Below are 20,090 nucleotides of genomic sequence, written 5' to 3'. Positions count from 1 at the left end.
AAGACTGAAAGACTCTGCTACAGCAGTCTATCCCCATGGGGACAAAGCTGTCTGGGTTTAAATGGAGGATAGAAGCTGAAGTCTAGACGTAGCCTGGACAGATCCAGGGGCCCCACTCTCCCGGCCTTTCCTGGCCTCCACAGTACCTAGTTCCTCCCACAGATGAGGAGGTGTGGCACTTAGATCTGGATGATAATGTGCCCATGTCCAGTTAGCAGGGCTTCCTCCCCAGGACCCTCCCTCTCACCTGCAGACTGCCCTCCCCAGGACCGTCCTGCTCACCTGGACCCCTCCCCAGGACTGTCCTGCCCACCTGCTGCACTGTGACTCTTGGATTCCCAGAGCTCTTGCCTCAATTGTTTTAACTCCAGCCACAAAGGACATTTCAGCCTTTTGAAGTGTCCTCTGACATTTGAAGCCCTCCCCACAAGGGGAAATAAACAATTTTTTTGTCCGAAAAATGTAGTAGGACTTAACCTCTCCCCAGAGGAATTCTTCCAGAGACACCTCACATTTCAAGAAAGAGTAAATCAATCTCCATGAAGACAACCCACTAGGCTTTCCTTCTTTTTCTCGCTAATCTGAAACAGGAGGGCAGTCAGGTTGGAAGCTCTGTAATCCACACATTAGTTTCAGAAGACCCTCCTTCCTCCCCAGGGGCATTCTGCCCATCTGTGGCCCCCTCCCCAATGGTTCGTGGCTACAGGTTCACAGCTCCACTCTCAATCCCTTGTGCACACAGTACAGTCAACCTTACTCTTCCTCCTGTGTGCTGGAGTGCCAAGCTCCGGGTAAAAGGCAGAGCATATTAATCAATCAACCCAGTAATAACATTGGAAGAAATACTTTAAAAACACAGAAAAGCATGCTATCCCTAGACATAATCAATATCATGACAAAATTCTGGAAATGTCAGAAAAACCTCAGCAAAGCATTGAATTTCCCATATGCATTCATTTTCTCACTTGGTTACTTGCAATCTACTGCATATTTTACTGAATAACTCTATTTTATAGGAGTTAAAACCCATTGGAATCACTCTCTTTTTGCAAATTAAACTCCTTCGCATTTCTAAAATGTTTTTTTCCATCCCCCCTTCTTTCTGATGTTGTAATTGTTATTATTCTCAGGCTTCATGTTTCTTTTATCCTGTTCTCTACCTGTGCACTGGTCAAGGGACAATAAGAAAAGTAATATAACAAAGCCAATTATGATAATTTAGTAAGTATTTACTAAGAGTTAAAATAACCTCTTTGCACTTATTATCTCATTAAGACTTTAGGACAACCCTTCTTCCTCTCTTTATAGGTGAGAATTGAGGTTTAGTGATGTTAAACAGCTCAAGAGCTTAGATTAGTGTTCTAGTCAAAGGTCACCTCCTCAGGAGCCAACCACCACCCTCAACTAGGACACATGCCTCTTTAAATGCACTTTTAATCTTATAATAACACCTTGTAGCTTTCCTTTCTAGTTCTTATGAGAGTTTGTAATTTGACTTTTGTTAGGTTAAAAATCCTTGCTGGGACCTCCAAAAGCGTTAGGTTAAAATATGTCCCAGCAGGGCCTCCAAAATGGTAGGTCAGACCTGGTGGGGTGGGGATGTGCCATCCAGTGCCACATGAAAGATGCAAAAAATTGCATAGAAGTTAGATTGGAAAATATGGTTTATTTAGAAAGTAAATTAGAGAGAGAGAAGAGAGAAGGAGATTCACCTCCCCAAGGTAGGGGAGGGGGCCACATCTAGGAAACATGGCAACCACAGCTCAAGGAGCCACATGGTCAGACCATGACTTTGCAGAGTAACGACGAATGGCTACTTGAGGTTGAATGCTTTTAAACATTCCCCTAAGGTAGTTGGGTGGAGGCCTGTGACACATCATCACAGAGGACAGGTACTCATAGGTACTGACATCAGGTGATAGATGGCAGGCAGATGAGTGGGTCAGTCACATGATTGCTGCCATGTTGATGGGGTCTGTGTCACAAAGGGCTGATTAGGTTAACTTGAATCTTATGGGTGGAGGCAAATACTTGAAATAGAAAAGCTAATTAGTACAAAACAAGCTTGGGAGGGGGTTGTAAAAACAACTATCTATAGCTACCTCTGAGAAACCAGTTCTGTCTTTGGCTAGTGGATTGGAAGGTAAATTAAAGTGAACTGCTAGAAAAACATGACAAAGCTGATGTTAAAATGACTGCTCTTTGGCTATATTAACTCCATGTTATGTCCTTTCAACATTTATTTGTAATTATTTGCTTTAAGTGTATCTCTCTACTAGACTAAGTTATAGGATAGCAGAAACCATGTCTATCTGCACTATTGCTGAGCCTGCTACATAGTAGGATTGTAATCTAGATTGAATAGTGAATACAACAATGACTTAATTAATTAAATGAATCCCTGTCTAGCTCCAGAATGAGAATTTTCATTTAGGCAGAAAAATTTCTTTTTGAGTGAACTCTGAGGTGAGGAAATACACAGGTATTGTGCAGCACTGAGTACTGCAGGCCAACTTGCCCAGGTTTGAATCCCAGCTCTACTGCTTTTTGGCTGTTTGATCTCAGGCACGTTACTTAACCTCTCTGTGTCTCATTTTCTTCATCCATAAAAAAAGATAATAAGAGAACTCACTTCACACATTTATGAAGATTAAATGAATCTGTACCCCCTTAGAACAGCACGTGGTATTTAAAATGCTCTGTGTATATCCTGAATATTATCATTATTCAGACACTTACTTGGCATAGAGAAATGAAATATCCCTGGCTAATTCCATTCCAAGATTCCTATGTGATAGCATTTATTCATTGACTCAACCCCCTGTTCTGGCCCTTTTGACATATGGGTCCTCAAGATGTTCATCTAAAAGAAGTGGCCCTGGGTCTTTTCACATACAGAAAACACTCAACATGAATCCATCTTGGCATTCTAAATCATATTTTACCCTCAAGTTATGAAAGGAAACATATAGTTAAGATACTTTATGCTTAAATTTTGAGTGTATGTCAAACATAGTCCCTAAAAATCTCTCCCATTCATCCTCTACGATCTTCTTCAATAATTGTGGAATGAGGCAGAGTGATTGGGGCCTGACTGGGTTCACACAGTCCCAGGGTTCATCACAGCCCAGCCACCTATCAGGGGCTTCTTGTCTCGTTTCCTCAATTGGAAAATGAAGATTGACTCTTGAAAGTGAATTAGACTCTTGTGATATTTAAATGAGATAAATCTCCAAAGATTAGTAGATCAGAAATGCTTAGTAAGTGGGGGTGGGGGGCTCACACCTGTAATCCCCGCACTTTGGGAGGTTGAAGCAAGTGATTGTGTGAGCCTAGGGATTCGAGGCCAGCCTGGGCAACTTGGCAAGACCTCATCTCTACAGTAAATTAAAAAATTAGCCAGGTGTGGTGGCGCACACCTGTGTTTCCAGCTTCTTGGAAGGCTGAGGCGGGAGGATCACCTGATCCCAGCAGGCAGAGGCTGTGGTAGCCATGGTCATGCCATGCACTCAAGCCTGGGCAACAAAGTGAGACTCCAACCTGCCCCCCCAGAAAAAAAGCTTAGTGAAAATTGCCATTTTTGTTAACATCCCTCCCCATTTATACTCCCACCTCAACAGGACTTGCCCACCACTCTGCCATTTTTTTGTGCTGTCTCTGATCACTTTTTTACTGTCTCTCCATCCTTCCTAGGACCAGGGTCACCTGGTGGTCTTCTCCTTTCTCACGCTTTCCATGAACTCTCTAAGCTCAAGTGACAGAAGTAAGGGGATAGGAAAATGAGGCATTTGATGAAAACATCTGACTTGGAGCAAGTTGTTTAACCTTTGGTTTTTCCATTTGTTCATCTGTCAAAGTGAGACTCCATGCAGCATGTTCTAGAATCAGTTTTATTTTTTTCTCTGTTCTGTTTATCTCTGTATCATAATAGCAGCAACAATAGTAATGTTTTCAAGACATGCTTTCTAAAATCTTTCACAGTGGTCATATTATTTGGTCACCATATCAAAATCACGGGATATTTAGGTTAAGCACTGTCACTCCACTTCTAGATAAGGATATTGAGCCAAGACAGGGAGAGAATATTTGACTTGGCAAGATCGCAGAGACCCCAGAACACAGATGTGGTCTGTCAGTCTTTTGTGGTGCACCTATTGTATGCCTTGCACTGGGCAAAATGCTAATGACATCATGACAATCCCACTCTTTTATTAGAATACACACACAAAAATAAGTGATAACCCAAAAAGATGCTAAGAAGTCAACCAATAAAGCACAATTACTTTTTATCTTATGGATTTTTCTGTGAAGAAAGAGTTCCTTTTTTTTCTGAGATAAAATTTCCCCATCACTATGCAAGATAGCCTTCTCTTCTCTTGCAGATTCCATGGAAAGCTTTATAGGAGAAAAAGATGAATTTTTTTTTCCTTGTAAAAGATTAGTTTTCCTTTGACACAATTCCTTCAGTGTTATGTAAGCATGAGTCCTAGGCTGGACATCTTCCAACAATGTTTGGACTTTGAATTGTACATGTTTACATATAACCTGAAACTCTGAATTTCTGTAGAACAACAAGAAGCCAGATTGGAAATTATCATGAGACGTTTTCTTCTGAGATTTCCCCCCACCCACAAGTCCATGTCTTAAGATAGGGTGTGTGAGAACTATGCAGAGCTTCAGTTTCATTTTTAGTGAAACTGAAAAGTAATAGACTTGTTTCTGAAACTTCACAATAAGAATAAGGACTATAAAGATATCTGGGATGCTTTCTACTTGAAAAATACATGTCTCAAGATATTCCACAGGGCTTTTATAAAGAATTTAAGTTTGGGGACATGTACTGTATTCACACGGTTTGGACACAATGTGGTATGAAGTAGTATCATGCAAAGATTCCTTCTTGTTTTACAGCCCACTCTCTTATACCCACTAACTTCCCATCTCCTTCCCATAAAAGCTAACCACTTACCAGTTCCTTGTTTAAAACTCTGCCCAAAGATTTTTTTAATGTATACAATAATAAGTACAAGTATATGTTCCTTCATTCCCTTCTTTTATGTGCATTGTGGCATACTCTTCAAGATACATTTTCAGACCTTTTTCATTAAGCCAGGTATGAGCATTCCATGCCAGTACATGGTTTTCTTGTTACTTTCTATGGTACCTGCAAAGTGTTTGATTCTGTGACTGTATCAAAATGTATTTATCCAGTTCTCTAATGATAGATATTTAATTGCTTCTCATCTTTTACTTTGATGGAATGAGTAAGTCTGTTCCTGTGTCATTTCACATAATGCATGGAGCATACCTATAGGATAATGGTCTTATCTGGTATAGCTTGAACAAAACATGTGTGCATTTGTAATCTTCCCCAAGACAGTAGGTTTTCACTAATCTTCTGAGTCAAAGAAAAAATTATCTCAGACTAGTTTCAATGTATGATTTTGTTGTTATGAGTGCGAGTAACATTTTTCATCTGTGTAAAGCCTTTTCAGACACAAACTATGTGCTCGTATCTTTCACTGATTTCCTGTTGAATTATTGATGATTTTCACTTAGTGTCTGTACTGTAAATAGGTGTCTATTCATCATTCCCCAAGTTTGCTGTGGTATACTCTGCTTGTTTAGGAGGAGGTAGCTATTCTTATCTCCTTTTTATTTGAAACTACAGATGTTGAGTGTGGCAAGCACTTAGGAGTCATATGCCTTTTTTGTTTTTCTTATTTAAAGTTGAATGTGAACACATAGATGCAAAGCTACAACCCAAGTCCTTCTCTTTCTACAGCGCTTCTTCATGTGGTTACAAGCTGCTCAGCCTCTTTGAAAAAAGCGATAATTACAACCAAGACAAACTTTGGATATTTCCTCCTCCTTAGGTAATTTTGGAATCTCTTCCCTAGTCATTAAAATAAGAACTGGGAGAACTGAGAATGTGAAAATAAAAAGAAAGAGAGGATTGTCTGCAACAGAATTAATCAAACACTGTAGCTAAGTGAGTGTTTGTTCTTTTTTTCTTTCTTAGAAGTTTGAAAATGATTCTTTTTCCATTGATATAAAGTTTTCAGAAACTCGGAAAATAACAGTCCAATGTGATCTCTCTAAACATGCAGTAAAATTAACCTGTTGGCCTCATAGTTCGCCATTCAGTAAAACAGGAAAAGTCAGGGTGTAAAAGGAGGGTGAGGTTGCCTATATGCTGGCTATTGATTTATTAATTAGCAATTAATTAAATCAATATGCTTTATAGAGAAGTAGTTATGAGCCAGATCTCCTGCTTAACAATGAGACTGTGTGGTAGTAAATAAGCAAGGCATGCCTCTGACCTTCTCAGAGCTTATATTCTAAACTGGTCGTGCTGTACACGAGAATCACCTGGGAGCTTTATAAAAATACCAATGCCTTTGCCCAACACAAGAATCTCTAGGGGTATAACTTAGGAACAAATATTTTTAAAAACTCCCCGGAATAATTCTAAGTGAAACCAGAGTGGAAACCACTGGCCTAGCCATACCCCAGAGATAACTAGGAAACCACAAAATATTTTGAAGAGGAAGTGGTCATGGAAATTTTGATATGACGTAATATGAACGCCAGTCAATAGCCATTGACTTTGAAGCATTCTTGCCCCAGTGTATATTTTAACAGCAATAGAGGCTTAAGATCTGCATTCCAATTTATAGATAACATAGAGAGTAGAGGAACAAGTTAAATGACACCTTGAGGAAAAATAGCAGACAAGTTCAGAAATTGGTACTATCTCCAAGACACATGGCTTGTGTTTTTGTTTTTAAAGACAATGTCAAGAAAAGCAAAAAGGGATGGAAATGAGATGGAAACTGATACAGATTCAAAAAGAAATAAAGAAACAATAACCTTAGCTAACACATTCTAAGCGCATCCTGGCTCAAATATCCTTGGGACCAATTTAGGAAATTTAATATGTACTAGAAATCAGAAAATATTAGGAAATACTGTTGCTTTTTTCTTAGGTGATAATGATATCGTTATGTACAAGAATGTCTTTATTTTAAAAGATATCACTAAAGTAATTTTATGAGTATCTGCAACTGTCAAAGGCTCTTCAACAACACAAAATGACACATATGGATAAGTAAATGCAGTCACACTTTTAAAAAGAGTTTAGAAATCACACATAAAGATAAGTAAATATAGTCACAGTTTTTAAATGAGTGAAAGATGGAGGAGGCTGCTGAATAGTGATGATAATTATATTTAATTCCCTACAATTTATTGAGTGAGCTACAGATGTGCTAATGACTTTATATTCATGCTTTAATTTTATTTTAAAAGTTAGCATTATTAATTTAGTATTATTAATGAGAAAACTGAAGTTTGTACCTACTGAATAACTTCTGTTCACACGAAGCCAGGATTTGAAACAAGTTTTTCTTTTTCCATGACGGGTGATATTGGTTGTGGTGTATTGTTGCTTCCATCCAAATTGTAGCACAAATACTGATGAGGTCTTGGGAGGCCTGTGTGCTTCGGAATGACTTCAGTTTCAGAACTTACCCCAAAGCAAATCCATCTGATGGTCTATGTGTCTGCTTCATAGACTGCATCCTCCTGGTCATACAAAGAACATAGTCTTTGGAGTCAGGTTCAGCTGGGTCCAAATCGTCTCTCTGTCACTTATTAGATATTTGTTCTTAAGCAACTTATTTAAAAAACTTCCCTGAGCTTCAGTTTTCTCCTTTGTGATAATAGAGATAATAATAAATGTTCTAGATGATTGTTATGCAGATTAAATAAATATATATGGAAAGTGCTCAGCACAATCCTAGACATATAGTAAATGTTCAATAAATATTGGTCATCCCCCAACACACTTTCCCTTAAATTTAATCTGAATGGCCACAAATAACTCCTATTCATACAGAAAACCCCGAATGTTCAAAGTGAACTGCCAGTGCTGGATTCCTATTAACCATAAACTTGGCATCAGGGATCATGGCTGTGAATCACTGAAACCTGCAGCAGGACTTGGCTGTGTCTGAAAGTATGTGTTTTGTTAGTGTTAAATCATCAGTAGAATGATCATTATGATTTACTTAATAAGGCTGTCCCAGGTATTAGAATTTCCCTCTAGGAACTTAAGATGTTTTCAGTGGGTTTCTAAAGCCTAGGCAGAAACAGTTATTAGTTACCTATTTTGGAACTAGGAAAGTTCATTCCAGATAAATGACATAGTATAAGAGAAGTCATAGAGATGAGAGAACTCAGGCTATTTTGTTTTTGATATTTTTCTCCCCCAAATACAGACAATCCACTCCATTGGATTATTTTGTATGTAAATGTGTAAATAAGAGGTAAGATTAGAAAGTTTGGTTGGGACCCTTGACTGTGTAAATATAGTGAACCGGCTGGGTACGGTGGCTCAGCCTGTAATTCTAGCACTTTGGGAAGCCAAGGCAAAAGGATTGCCTGAGCCCAGGAGTTCAAGATCAGCCTGGGCAACTTGGTAAGACCTCATCTCTACCATAAATCACACACACAAAAAAACTAGCTGGGCATGGTGGTGTGCATCTGTAGTTTCAGCTACTTGGAAAGCTGAGACAGAAGGATCGCCTAAGCCCAGCAGGCTGAGGCTGCACTGGCCAAAAGCATGCCACTGCCCTCCAGCCTGGGTGACAAGAGTGAGACTCTAACTCAAAATAAATAAATAAATATAGTAAACCACTGTCAGTTCTGGAGCAGATGAGCAATTTACGTCCTTGATATGCCACATATCAGAGATAGTCCCACCTAGCAGTATATCATACGTGTGTCTGTGTGTGTGGTCAGGGTTGGCTATCAAGTAGGTGGTCATTTCTCTAATCTCTGAATACTGGGGTCCAGAAATGGCAAGATAATGGAAGGAGAATTTGGGGGTACAACATAAGAGGACATAACCACTGACCAGATGCAGGCAAAAGCTTAAGGAAATCAGGCAGGCGCTAAGGTTTCAAACCTGTGTGGTCAGGAGAATGAAGGTACCATGACCAGAAATGAGACATTTGAAAGGGGAACCTGGCTTGGGAGGTGATCAAGCTCATCATGGAAGTAATGAGTTTGTTAGACCTTACCTCTGTGCCTTTTTTACATTAGTCACACCACATCCCACCTTTACAGGCCGGTCATAATAAAGCCAAAGGCTTCTAACTATGAGCTGTATCTCTTCCTGACTTAGGGAGCAGAGCACCTGACATCTTAGGAGCCAACACATCAGCACAGAGCAAAGGACAGGATTTACAAAGCTTCTCTTGGGGCCAGTAGGCATAGACTGTCCCAGAATACTGCTAGCCTGAAGCCTGCAGGTGTTCCTTGGCCCATGGGATCTTTATAACTCCATCTGCTTTATGGATAAACTTGTTGAAAAAAGTGGGAGTACTTCTGGGAAAGTGGGTTTGGGGAGGTATTAATAAATATTATATTTTAAAACGGCAATATTTTGACTCATTTATTTATTTAACTATATACCAAGTACTCTTGTGGGCACCAAGGTTATAGACAAAGTCTTTGCATGTACTGTTTATTCTGATTATCTTATTAGATTTTTTATTCTAAATCTAATTCAAATAGTAAGTACATAAGTAGATAAGTAAGATGACTGTAGAGAGTGTTAATATTCTCCCAAGCTCTTCTTGAAACTTACAAATGGCCTAGGACTAGTCTGTCCTGGCCATACTCATGGCTAACTCCTTCTCATTCTTCAGGTTCTGCTCTAAGAGACACTTCCCTGATCCCTTCTAAGTAGGCTCCATACGATTCATGATCATCATCTATGATGACTGGCTGTTTATTTATTCCTTTATATAATGGCTATCTTGCCCCACTGATGGTAGCCCCATGACAGCAGGGACCTTGTCTGCTTTGTTCTCATTGGATTCTCAACGCCTTTTCCAGGACCTAGCCCATAGCAGGTTCTTAGTAAATATCTAGAATTTGGGTGAAATACCATCCTAGTTTGCCTTAGCTGTAGGATTTGCCCAAGACATAGTGCATTTGGTGCTAAAACCAGGCCAGTCCTGAGCAAATCAGGACAGTTGGACTCCCTACATGAAATGCAGAATTAGTCCCAGAAATAGACCATCCATATTGAAGTTGATGCTCAAGCCTGTTTAAACCAGACCCAGAGTGGAGGTATTACTGTGCCATGGTATATTTAGTTATAGCTACCTTCTGCATAGGCCTGAGGCTTATGGAACAGCCGAAGCAGATCCCCAGAGAATCTCTCAAGCGTCCTAAAGATTCCTGCTGTCATGTGGTCCTATCCCCTCATTTTACTAAGAATCTGAACTGTCCATATCTCTGGCAGTGAAGCTTGACCCTTCCTTCTTTGTCTCTTTACTCAGCAGACTCTCTTTCTAATCATGGCCAAAGGCTCTACTCCACGGTGAGACTGTGAATCCTTTCCACTGTTTGTTCTCAACAGGTTGTATGTCCCCTTGCTTTCTGTATGTCCCCTCACATTCTGTGTTCTCTGACAAGCTCTGCTGGCCCTCGTGCAAATGACTGATTTCAATATGCTACTTGTTTCTCCCGAAGAGAATTGCTGTTTAACAGGTTCAAACACTCCCTCTTCCTTGAAGCAGGAGATGTTGTTCCTAGATTTGCGGTGAAAAAATTTACTTTTATGTAGTTTGCAGATCTTTGTTTTTTATTTTTTAATTTTAGAGTTGTAGGGTACAAGTGGGGATTAACTACATAAGTAGGCTGCATGCAGGTGAAATATGGACTTCTGGCTGGTCCTCTCTCACCCTATAGTGGATCAGGGAGTCAGTATGTTGCCACGCGCACCCCTCCTTCCTCCCTCCCTCCCTCCCCAACAGTGTCCAGTGTCTGCTGTTCCCACCCTTGTGCTTGTGTGACCAGTGATCAGGCGGCACTTATGAGTGAGAACATGAGGTATTCAGTTCTTTGTTTCTGTGATAGTTCAACTAGGATGATGGTCTCCAGCTACACCCATGTTGCTGTGAAGGCCATGATTTTGTCCTTCTTTATGGCTGCTATTTTGCACATCTTAAGAGAAGAAGGGAGGGAGGGAGGGAAAAAGGGAGGAAGAGAGGGTTTAAAAACACTGGAGAAATGTATGAAGTCTGCTCATGTGGCTCTTTGAGCTATAGCCGCTATGTTTCTTGGCTTTGGCCTCCTCTCCTACCTTGGGGAGGTGAATCTCCTCTCTCATCTATCTCTCTAATCTACTTTCTAAATAAAATATATTTTCCAATCTAAAAAAAAGAAAAGAAATGCATGAAGTCTTTAGGCACCATGCGAAGAGAGATGTTCCTCAAATTTATGTCATTGTGATAGGCTTTAAAGAGTTTTCTCTGGCAGGGTGCATGTAATTTTTTTCCCCCACCAATGGAAAGACACAGAACAAAACTCATGTTCATATTCATGTTGTTGTCTGTTCTGAGTCAAAAGATGGCAATATGTCTGCCATAAGCCATAATGCAAGATCAGGGACAAAGCTAATACCAATTGAATCTGTTTAGTGATATTTTTAAACAGTATGTCTTCGTTACTCTATTTTTGGGGAAAATATAGCTTGTTAGTATTTTGGAATTTAGAAAGTGTAGGTTCATGACTGCTTTTAATAAGCAACTGATGTTTGAATCTTTAACGTAGGAAGACAGAGTATTTAAGAGTTTGTTGCAAGATTGGGTGCGGTGGTTCACACCTGTAATCCCTGCACTCTGGAAGGCCGAGGTGGGATAATTTCTTGAGCCCAGGAGTTCAAGACCATCCTAGGCAACATAGCAAGACAAAAAATAAAAATGAAAACATTAGCCAGGTGTCATGGCACGTACCTGTAGTCCCAGCTACTCAGGAGGCTGAGGCAGAAGGATTGCCTGCATCCAGGAGGTCAAGGCTGCAGTGAGCCATGATTGTGCCACTGCACTCCAGCTTGGGCAACAGAGTGAGACCAGGACTCGAAAGAAAGAAGGAAAGAATGGATGGAAGGAAGGAAGGAGGGAGGGAAGAAGAGAGGCAAGAAAGAAAGAAAAAGAGTTTGTTGCAAGTTCTTAAGAAATACTACAAACAGACATAAGACATATGTTTTGTTTATCTGTAGAACTTTATTCAGACTAGGACTTCCTATTTTGCCCTTGACTATGAATTTCTTGATGAGAGAGGTACTACATTCACACACATCTGTAGAGAGATCTTTCTCAGATTTATCTCCTTACTTACTTAAGAGATAATCTCTTTTAAATCACTGAGCAATAGTGTAGGCCAGGAAATTCCTCTTCTCTTTTTTTCCAACTCTTTCTAAACTCCACCTCGACCAGCAACAGCCATATTCTTCCACCCCTCAGCCTCACCCAGAGAAATTTCCAGACACTACTTGACACTCACAGCAGACCTGGGGTGACTGGACCGTCCCAACAGGGGAGAAACATCCACACAGCCAGATGCCATTTTCCTTCAGTTCTTGACCACTCGAGACAGTTAATTGGGGACAATTATGTGGATAATTGTAGATTCTACAATTATCACTGGTTAATTCCAGGCCCTGGAAACATTAATCATGTGCCAATGATGTCAGTCTGTGGGAGCTCTGACTTTAGAGCAGGTTTCAATAAAAAATCAAAGCTCATTTGTGTGTTAACTATGTGTCACAATGCACATCACTGTCTCAGAGGGACACACACAATTACATCAAAAACCAAGAGGGGGCTAATTTGATAAGCAATGTAGGATGCATAACATTCTTTAATAAACTTTACCTCACATATATTATAATTTTGTTCAGTGAGACCAAATGAAATTCTCCAGACTGTTTTCATCCACAAATGAAAATAATGAACATTTTGTCATAGCTGCTCTGACTTTCCTCATGAAAGAAATCAAACACTACAGATAAAGTTGAAGTCTTTGTCTCCCTTTCCTAGTTCTACCTTTGCACCTTCCCAGAGACAGTAAATCAAATTATCTAGTGAAATACATTTAAAGTATATGACCTGTTTCATTTGTTTTTGGGCAAAAAATATATTTAGCATTATGTTTTTCTTTAACAATATCTGAATATATTACTCAGAAATACTGGCTTCACTACTGGAATAACAATTATCCGTGTATCAAAATGAATGTTTGAGCATTTTACATGTTTAAATGTCATAGAATCAGCCACAAATCACAACAAGACTTTATGCTCTAATATTTTTAAAAGGTGATATAGTGTTGTGAAAGTCAATTTTTTTTTTATGAAATAGAAAATACCATAGGTATATGCTTTCATGATGGCAGTAATAAATGCTAATTTAAAAAGCTTTGGGGATTGACATAATTTCTTGAATATATTTTATGAAGTCTGATTAATAATCCAGACTATGTTACTTTAATAAAAAATCCAATAAAGAGTTTACTATTTTGCTATCTTGAATATAAAATAATGCATGGTATTAGCAATATTTGCATTAGTGGTGTCTACAGAATTATCCTTTGCTATTTTATCAAGAGATATTTCATAGACAATATTTCTCATTAATATTTGAAAACAAATTGTAGTTCTATAATGTCAAAGTAACCTATAGCTCTGCTCCTGCAGGAATAACTAGGGAGTAAAACCATGCGATGTTGGGAGTGCTGAGTTTATTACTTGGGCTCTTGATTCCTGTAATCTTGCTATTATCTTGTTGGCCTAGAGATCATTTAATCTTTCTGTGACTCAACTTGCTCATTTCATAAGACCTGGGTTGGTGGCATTGGGATGGGGACAGATTAAAAGAGGAAATAGTTAATATTTTTTCCAGCTATAAAATTTTATTTTATTATTTATTTTCTCCCTTAACTGTTCATACTCAATGTGCTTGACATAGAGTAAGCACATTGGGCCTTGTGAAATGACTGATTCTGTGACATTTAAACATGTAAAATGCCGATACCTTTTCTAGTAATCAGTCAAAACTGAAAGAATCTTCTAGCAAAAATAATCAGACTACAATAAGGCCTACAATAATCTGAAATAGAAAACTTTTTTCCATTCATTTTAAGATTAATTTATTCAGCCGGGCTCGGTGGCTCAGCCTGTAATCCCGCGCCTTTGGGAGGCTGAGGTGAGTGAATTGCCTGAGCCCGCGAGTTTGAGACCCGCCTGGGGAGCGAGACCTCATCTCTACAATAAATCAAAAAATCAGCCGGGCGTGGTAGCGCATGCCTGTAATTCCGGCTACTTGGAAGGCTGAGGCGGAAGGATCGCCGGAGCCCAGCAGGTTGAGGCTGCGGTGGCCGGGAGCGGCTACTGCACTCCAGTCTGGGCGACAGAGTGAGACTCCAACTCAAAAAAAAAAAAAGATTAACTCATTCAGAAGCAACCAGACAAAAATTTCTAGAAAGAGAAATTACAAATAAAGAAATATATTTATATTGGCTATAAAGATTTCATAGTATGAGGGATGTTTATGTAAATAAATTCATGTTACACATATTTGAATTTCTACTCAAAACAGTGCTACAGCTAATCAAAATATGCATGCTTAATGTTATTAAATATTTCTGTTAGTTCAGAAAAGATAAGTTACGGTGTATTATATAACCAATGAAGAGGATGACTGTCTCATGACTTCGTGATCAGGGCAAGTTATATTATTTCTCATTATCAATATTCTTCCTGAAGGTATTACAAATAATTACTTCACAAGAGTAAATAAGTATTGGGGAATTAGTAAAATAATTATTATTATTAATGGAAAGAATAGTAAAGTTGCCTTTCAATAGTTCTTGTTGCTAAATGAAGCTGTAGTAAATTTTAACACCTTCTTAGGGGACTTAAAAACCTGCTGTATCTGTTGTGGAATTTCTCAGGCAGTCATTATATTCTTTTGTACAATTTTAGGGCCTGGGAGATAATATGTGATAGTAAAGAATTATAAGGATATGTGAAAGACGCTTCCTAAAATTACCTTTTCTAGTCAACTCTCTTCTGTTTAGGAGTGTCTTTTTGGAAAGTTTAAATGGATGGCCATCTATAATGTTTTTAGTGATCCCAGAAGAAGAAAGTATATGCTTTCTATAATGACCACTGTCCAAACTGAATGACCCTTCCCAGACCCAGCGATCTTCCTAAATGAGATGATGGATATGGAAGAACACCTTTGTTGGGAATTCTTGTTGAGATGACCACTCCAAGGCTGACTCCGTCACTTGCTTCATCACAGAGATTCCTTGTAAGTGGTGGAGTTCATTCTATAGTTATGAAGGGATGGATGGCACTGAGCAGGGATTTTAATATCTAAATCTTTATGTCCTGCCTTGCTCATCCTGCTCGTCAGGTTTCATGGATGTGTATGTACAGAGGTCGATGCCAAATGCCTACACACTTCTTATCACTAGGAAACTCCAGAATGGTCCCTGAGAAGGCTAGATTGGCCCATGGACAGACTTCTTTTTGCTCAGGCTGGAAACAGGAAGAGGGCATGAAACCAAAGCATGCCTAGCAATCTCCTTCTCCATTTCTCTTGGGGTTCTCAGATGACAAGGAAGAAAGGGAAGTCAAGGAAGAGCAGGCTAAGTAGCAAGGGGGAAAACAAAGGACTTTCTCTAAGGCCTGGAGCTGATCGACCTACTTTGCCCAAGACCTCATAATATTTGTCAACATACAGCAGAGGCCACGTATGTCATACTTTTTATAAAACGGGTTTGTGTTCCTTGGCTTTGAAAGTGAGAAGGCCTAAGTGAGATCCAGATTGCTGAGAGGTCCTATGACCGATGCCTTTGTTTTCTTCCATTTATAAACTGGGGGTAAGATTTTATATCCTTGAACTGTTAACCTCCATATTCCAGAGTGACAATAAGAAAATAAATGACAGAGAAAATGTGGATGTGTCTTGGACAGTTACTTGACCATTTCACAAGGCCCTTTAAGATCCCGAGAGAGGGAATTCAGTGCTGAAAAAGGCTCCACTTCACTTTGGACATCTTTAGTGTTTTTCTTACATGGAAGTAGGAATCTGTTCCCTTGTACCTTTCCTTCTTTAGTCCCATTTGCTGTTCTGGTGCTTCATTCCACTTTAACATGATATTTTTTAAATATTGGAAAACAGTTATGCTTTGGGAGATTGTTATATAAGGTACAAGTGTTTTAAGGAAATCATAAACCTCAAATGATGGTATTAATCTTGTGTCTATGAAAAAATAAACTTGCAACTTTGAGACAAATAACATTGCTAGAAAACAATTGGCTTCTAGTTTAATTTAAATACACAAAGCTACTAGTTTTAAACATTATTTCATAAATTCTTTTTTTTTTTGAATCAGGATCTTAATCTGTCATCCAGGCTAGAGTGCAGTGGCATGGCCATGGTTCACCACAGCCTTGACGTCCTGGGCTCAGGCGATCCTTCCACCTTAGCCTCCTGAGTAGCTGGGACTACAGGTGCACACTACCACACCTGGCTAAATTTTGGATTTTTTTTTGTAGAGATGAGGACTTGCTCTGTTGCCCAGGCTGGCCTTGAATTCCTGGGTTCAAGTAATTCTCCTGACTCAGCATCCCAAAGTGCTGGAATTACAGCATGAGTCACTGTATTCAGCCTTCATAAATCTTACCGTAAGTAATTGAATCAATTTTATGAAGTGGGAAGACTGGAGAATTGGAATCAGAGATCTAAGAGTTTAATTCATGGCTTCTCTAGCTGAGTGGCTATGCTAAGTTACTTATCTTACAAAGACTACTTCCTTCATCTCAGAAATGGAAATAATAGTACCCATCTCTGTGGGTTTCAGTGACGATTAAAGATGATGCAAGTTAAAAAAATGTAACACAGAGTCAGGTGTGGTGGTGCATGCCTGTAATCCAGCACTTTCAGAAGTGGAGGTGAGAGGACTGCCTGAACCCAGGGGTTCAAGACCAGCCTGGGCAACTTGGTGAGACCTCATCTAAACAATTACATCAAAAAATTATCTGGGTGTGGTGGTATGCACCTGTGGTTCCAGCTACTTGGAAGGCTGAAGCAGAAGGATCACCCAAGCATATGGTAAGACACCAACAGTGGGTGAAAGGAGTAAGTGGTATCAACATAGGCCAACATAGATAGACAATCAGGAGCAGAAGTTGGAGTGAAACAATGAGAAACAGAATGAGACAGATGTACAGTAGCATTTGGCTAAATACTCCTGTGGAATGCACGTAAGACAGTACCATACCTGTTCATTAAAAAAGTGAATTGAAAAACTCACACTAAATGCTGTCTGGGAAAACTGGAATTTTAGCTGGGAAATGAAAGATTCTAAGAAAAAAAAGAGGGTTGGCCATGGAGTAGTCAAAATAATTGCTCTAATTTTGTGCACCTGAGGCACAAGAGGATTGGGAAAGAAAAATGATGCTCAGTACACAACCTGGCATAGGACGGGAATGCCACACAGGCAGCTGTGATTTAACACCAGTGTGAGGTGAGGCTCCACAGATTTGCGCCCATTTGACTGGCATTAGTAATCTTACTGACATTTACAGAGGTAGGAGTTAAGCCAAAGACCAGAAAGACATTGAGAAGTAGAGAAAAGAAAGTGTTTTTTTCTCCTGATGGACAATAATCCAGACATGACAATAACAGCATTTATTTATTGAGTGCTTACCCTGTGCTAGGCATCCATTCATTTCATTCAGCCAACATCTATTTAAGTCTTCTTCCATGTCACACACTGTTCTAGACATTGGAAATACAGCAGGAAAACAACATCTGCAAGGACAACAACCACAACCAGGCATGCTCCGAGGAAATGGATATTCTAGTGTGGGGAGAGGAACAAGAATGAGTGAAATATATTGTATGTTACGGTGATAGGTTTGTGGAAAAAGCAGCATCCTTAAAGCAGAGTGGGCTGTGTGGAGTGGGGGCAATTGCAGTTTTACACAAGGAGCTCAGGGAAGGCTTCTCTGAGAGGCATTTCAAGCCCATTTCATGTGTGGTCTCTTTATCTCGCAACTTGTGAAGAAGTTCCTGTGATTGACCATAATGCTGTTTTTCCGAGGAGTAAACTGGCCCAGAGTTCTTCAATACCTCTTCTGGGGGCCGGGATGCATGACTCTGGCACTCTTTCTATATAACACCTCTCTGAAGGGAACTAGAAAGGGCCTTGAAGGATCCTCCAGAGTGGAGAGTGGGAGTGTGGTTTGGAAAAGCATTGGATCAATATTATCATGCTATCCATTTGCCATGTTGAGAATCTAAAATAAACATCTTTTGGGGGTGGGGGAAGGATACTATAAAAGTAAAACTGGGCAAAATCTTCTGGGCTGGCATGCATATTCAGAGGTTACAAGGGATACAGCTGGTATTTCTATTAAGAAATCCTGATTTAGTTCAGCCCTCTTAATCGCTTGCTACAGGACCAGGAACCTCAAGAATGTAAATGACTTGTCCAGCGTCATAGGGCTTTTTTTGGTAATAGAACCAGAATGGAACATGGAGCTTGAAAAATCAACCAGCCAGTACAACCACAACAGCTGGGTGGGGCTACCCCACCTGTGTGTGTTACTCTGCTTGGCTGGCCCCACCGAGCTCCCTTGGTTGTGTGGTTTTTCATTTAAACTGCATAGAAGCTACAGTTAAGTCCCAGGCTCAGATAGGTTAGCGTGAACTACTGAGTCAGGGAGTCCCATTTACAGAAAGGAAGGGGGGAGTGTGATGAAAGAGTAGACAAAGTAAAAGGAGGCATCAAGAAAGGAAATGAGGGGAGGAATTGGTGCCAACAGACCAAGTACCTTTAAGATGACTCTTTCTATCCAGGAGGGAGGGAGGCCAAGGACCCATGCAGCAGGAACAAAACACATCAAAGTGTCCCCCCTCTCAGCAATGCGAACTATAACCCTACAGGACAGGCATAGTGAGCATCTACACGGCAGAAAACCGAAGCTCAGAAAAGCCATTTGACCTGTCCAAGGCCACTGAGCTGACGAGTCTCCTGATTCTGTCCCTTTTTTTCTTTCCATGGGTCTCTTTCCTCCCTTATTTCCATCATCTCTTCTCTCCAGCCTCCTTTTATATGTACAATGTGAAGTATTGCGGTTTTCACCTTTCTTGTAGAATAGTTAACAAGTATCCCATGATCGAGTATGTGGTTACCATGACAACACAGCCCTCCCTGCCTTGCCTCCAGAATCATGTTTCACAGAACAGGCTCCTCTCCTTCGCGCAGCTTCTAGGAGCCGTAATTTGGCATTGTGTTAGGGTGATGATTTGCTGGCCTTGAGTGCCCCACTAGACGGCAAGCTGCATGACGGTAGGAACCAGCCTACTCCGCAGAGAGCCCGCCCCTGGCGTTCTGCACCACCGCCCAGCCAGCATTCAGGCTCTGCGTAAGATTTGCTGAGAAGATGTTCTATGGTTTCTCTCCGCTCTTTTCTGAAAGTTCCAGCGACAGTCACCTTCAGCCCATAATTATGTTAATAGACGCTTTGCGATGGGTCGGGTCGGTATTTATACGTGGTACACGGGTCAGTGCACACACACAGACACACGCCGCACAGCCCAGGCGGATGCACTCAGGAGGAGGATGCTCCACACCGCTGCACTGAGCTCCGCGGCCTCCGCGCGTGGGCGGGCACGCAGGTGGGCGCTGCGGGAGTCCCCGGCCGCTGGGACTCGCGGGCTGGTCTCAGGGGCGGTGGCGACGGCGTGGGCGGCCAACTGCACCATGATTGGTTCGCGTACGCCAGGCCGAGGCGGGGCTGGCGGCGGCGGGGGTGGTGAGCTGCAGTGTGATTGGCCGTTCCCGCGGGGACGGGGCGGGGCTGGCGGCGGCGGGGGGCGGTGAGCTGCATCTTGATTGGTCCGCACCCGCCGGGGCGGGGCGGAGCTGGCCGCGGGGCGTGGTGCCGAGAGGGAGGGGGTGTGCGCGGCGGCTGGTGCCGTAGTTTCAGTATAAACAAGGAGCCCGACCGGTTGGGCGGATTTTGTTTTCCTGCTTCCCGCGCGCTTTCGCTCCCGGTCCTCGGGTCGCCTCTGTGGGCGCGCCGCCGGCAGCCGGGAGGCGGAGGACCCGGGATCCACCTGCGGGTAGGTTGCTCCTGGGCTAGACTGTTCTCCCGGGGCGTACCGGTGCCCGGCGGCGGGAAACCGGGACCGTGCTGCGCGGGACCGTGC

At 41.2% G+C, this 20,090-nt stretch overlaps 1 protein-coding gene across 6 annotated transcripts in view; it reads left to right on the top strand.

Annotated features, from left to right (window-relative positions):
• RASGEF1B (RasGEF domain family member 1B) overlaps nt 1-20,090 on the top strand; it is a 363,583-nt gene that overhangs the window by 303,021 nt on the left and 40,472 nt on the right. For 3 of the 6 annotated variants that reach the window (XM_021718721.1, XM_008070345.2, XM_008070343.2), the window contains exon 1: nt 19,851-20,003. The exons of 2 other annotated variants lie outside the window; for them this stretch is intronic. The gene's annotated coding sequence lies outside the window, so the exon portion shown is untranslated. Of the gene's footprint in view, nt 1-5,785; nt 5,877-19,850; nt 20,004-20,090 lie in introns of those variants that run through there. One more of the 6 variants, XM_021718719.1, reaches the window with a different exon arrangement.

This window comes from Carlito syrichta, unplaced genomic scaffold, assembly GCF_000164805.1.
Source record: "Carlito syrichta isolate Samal-C Ts95f unplaced genomic scaffold, Tarsius_syrichta-2.0.1 Scaffold313359, whole genome shotgun sequence".
NCBI classification, from domain to species: domain Eukaryota; kingdom Metazoa; phylum Chordata; class Mammalia; order Primates; family Tarsiidae; genus Carlito; species Carlito syrichta.
Note: the sequence above shows the minus strand (reverse complement) of the source record. Positions and strands in the feature narration are given on the sequence as shown.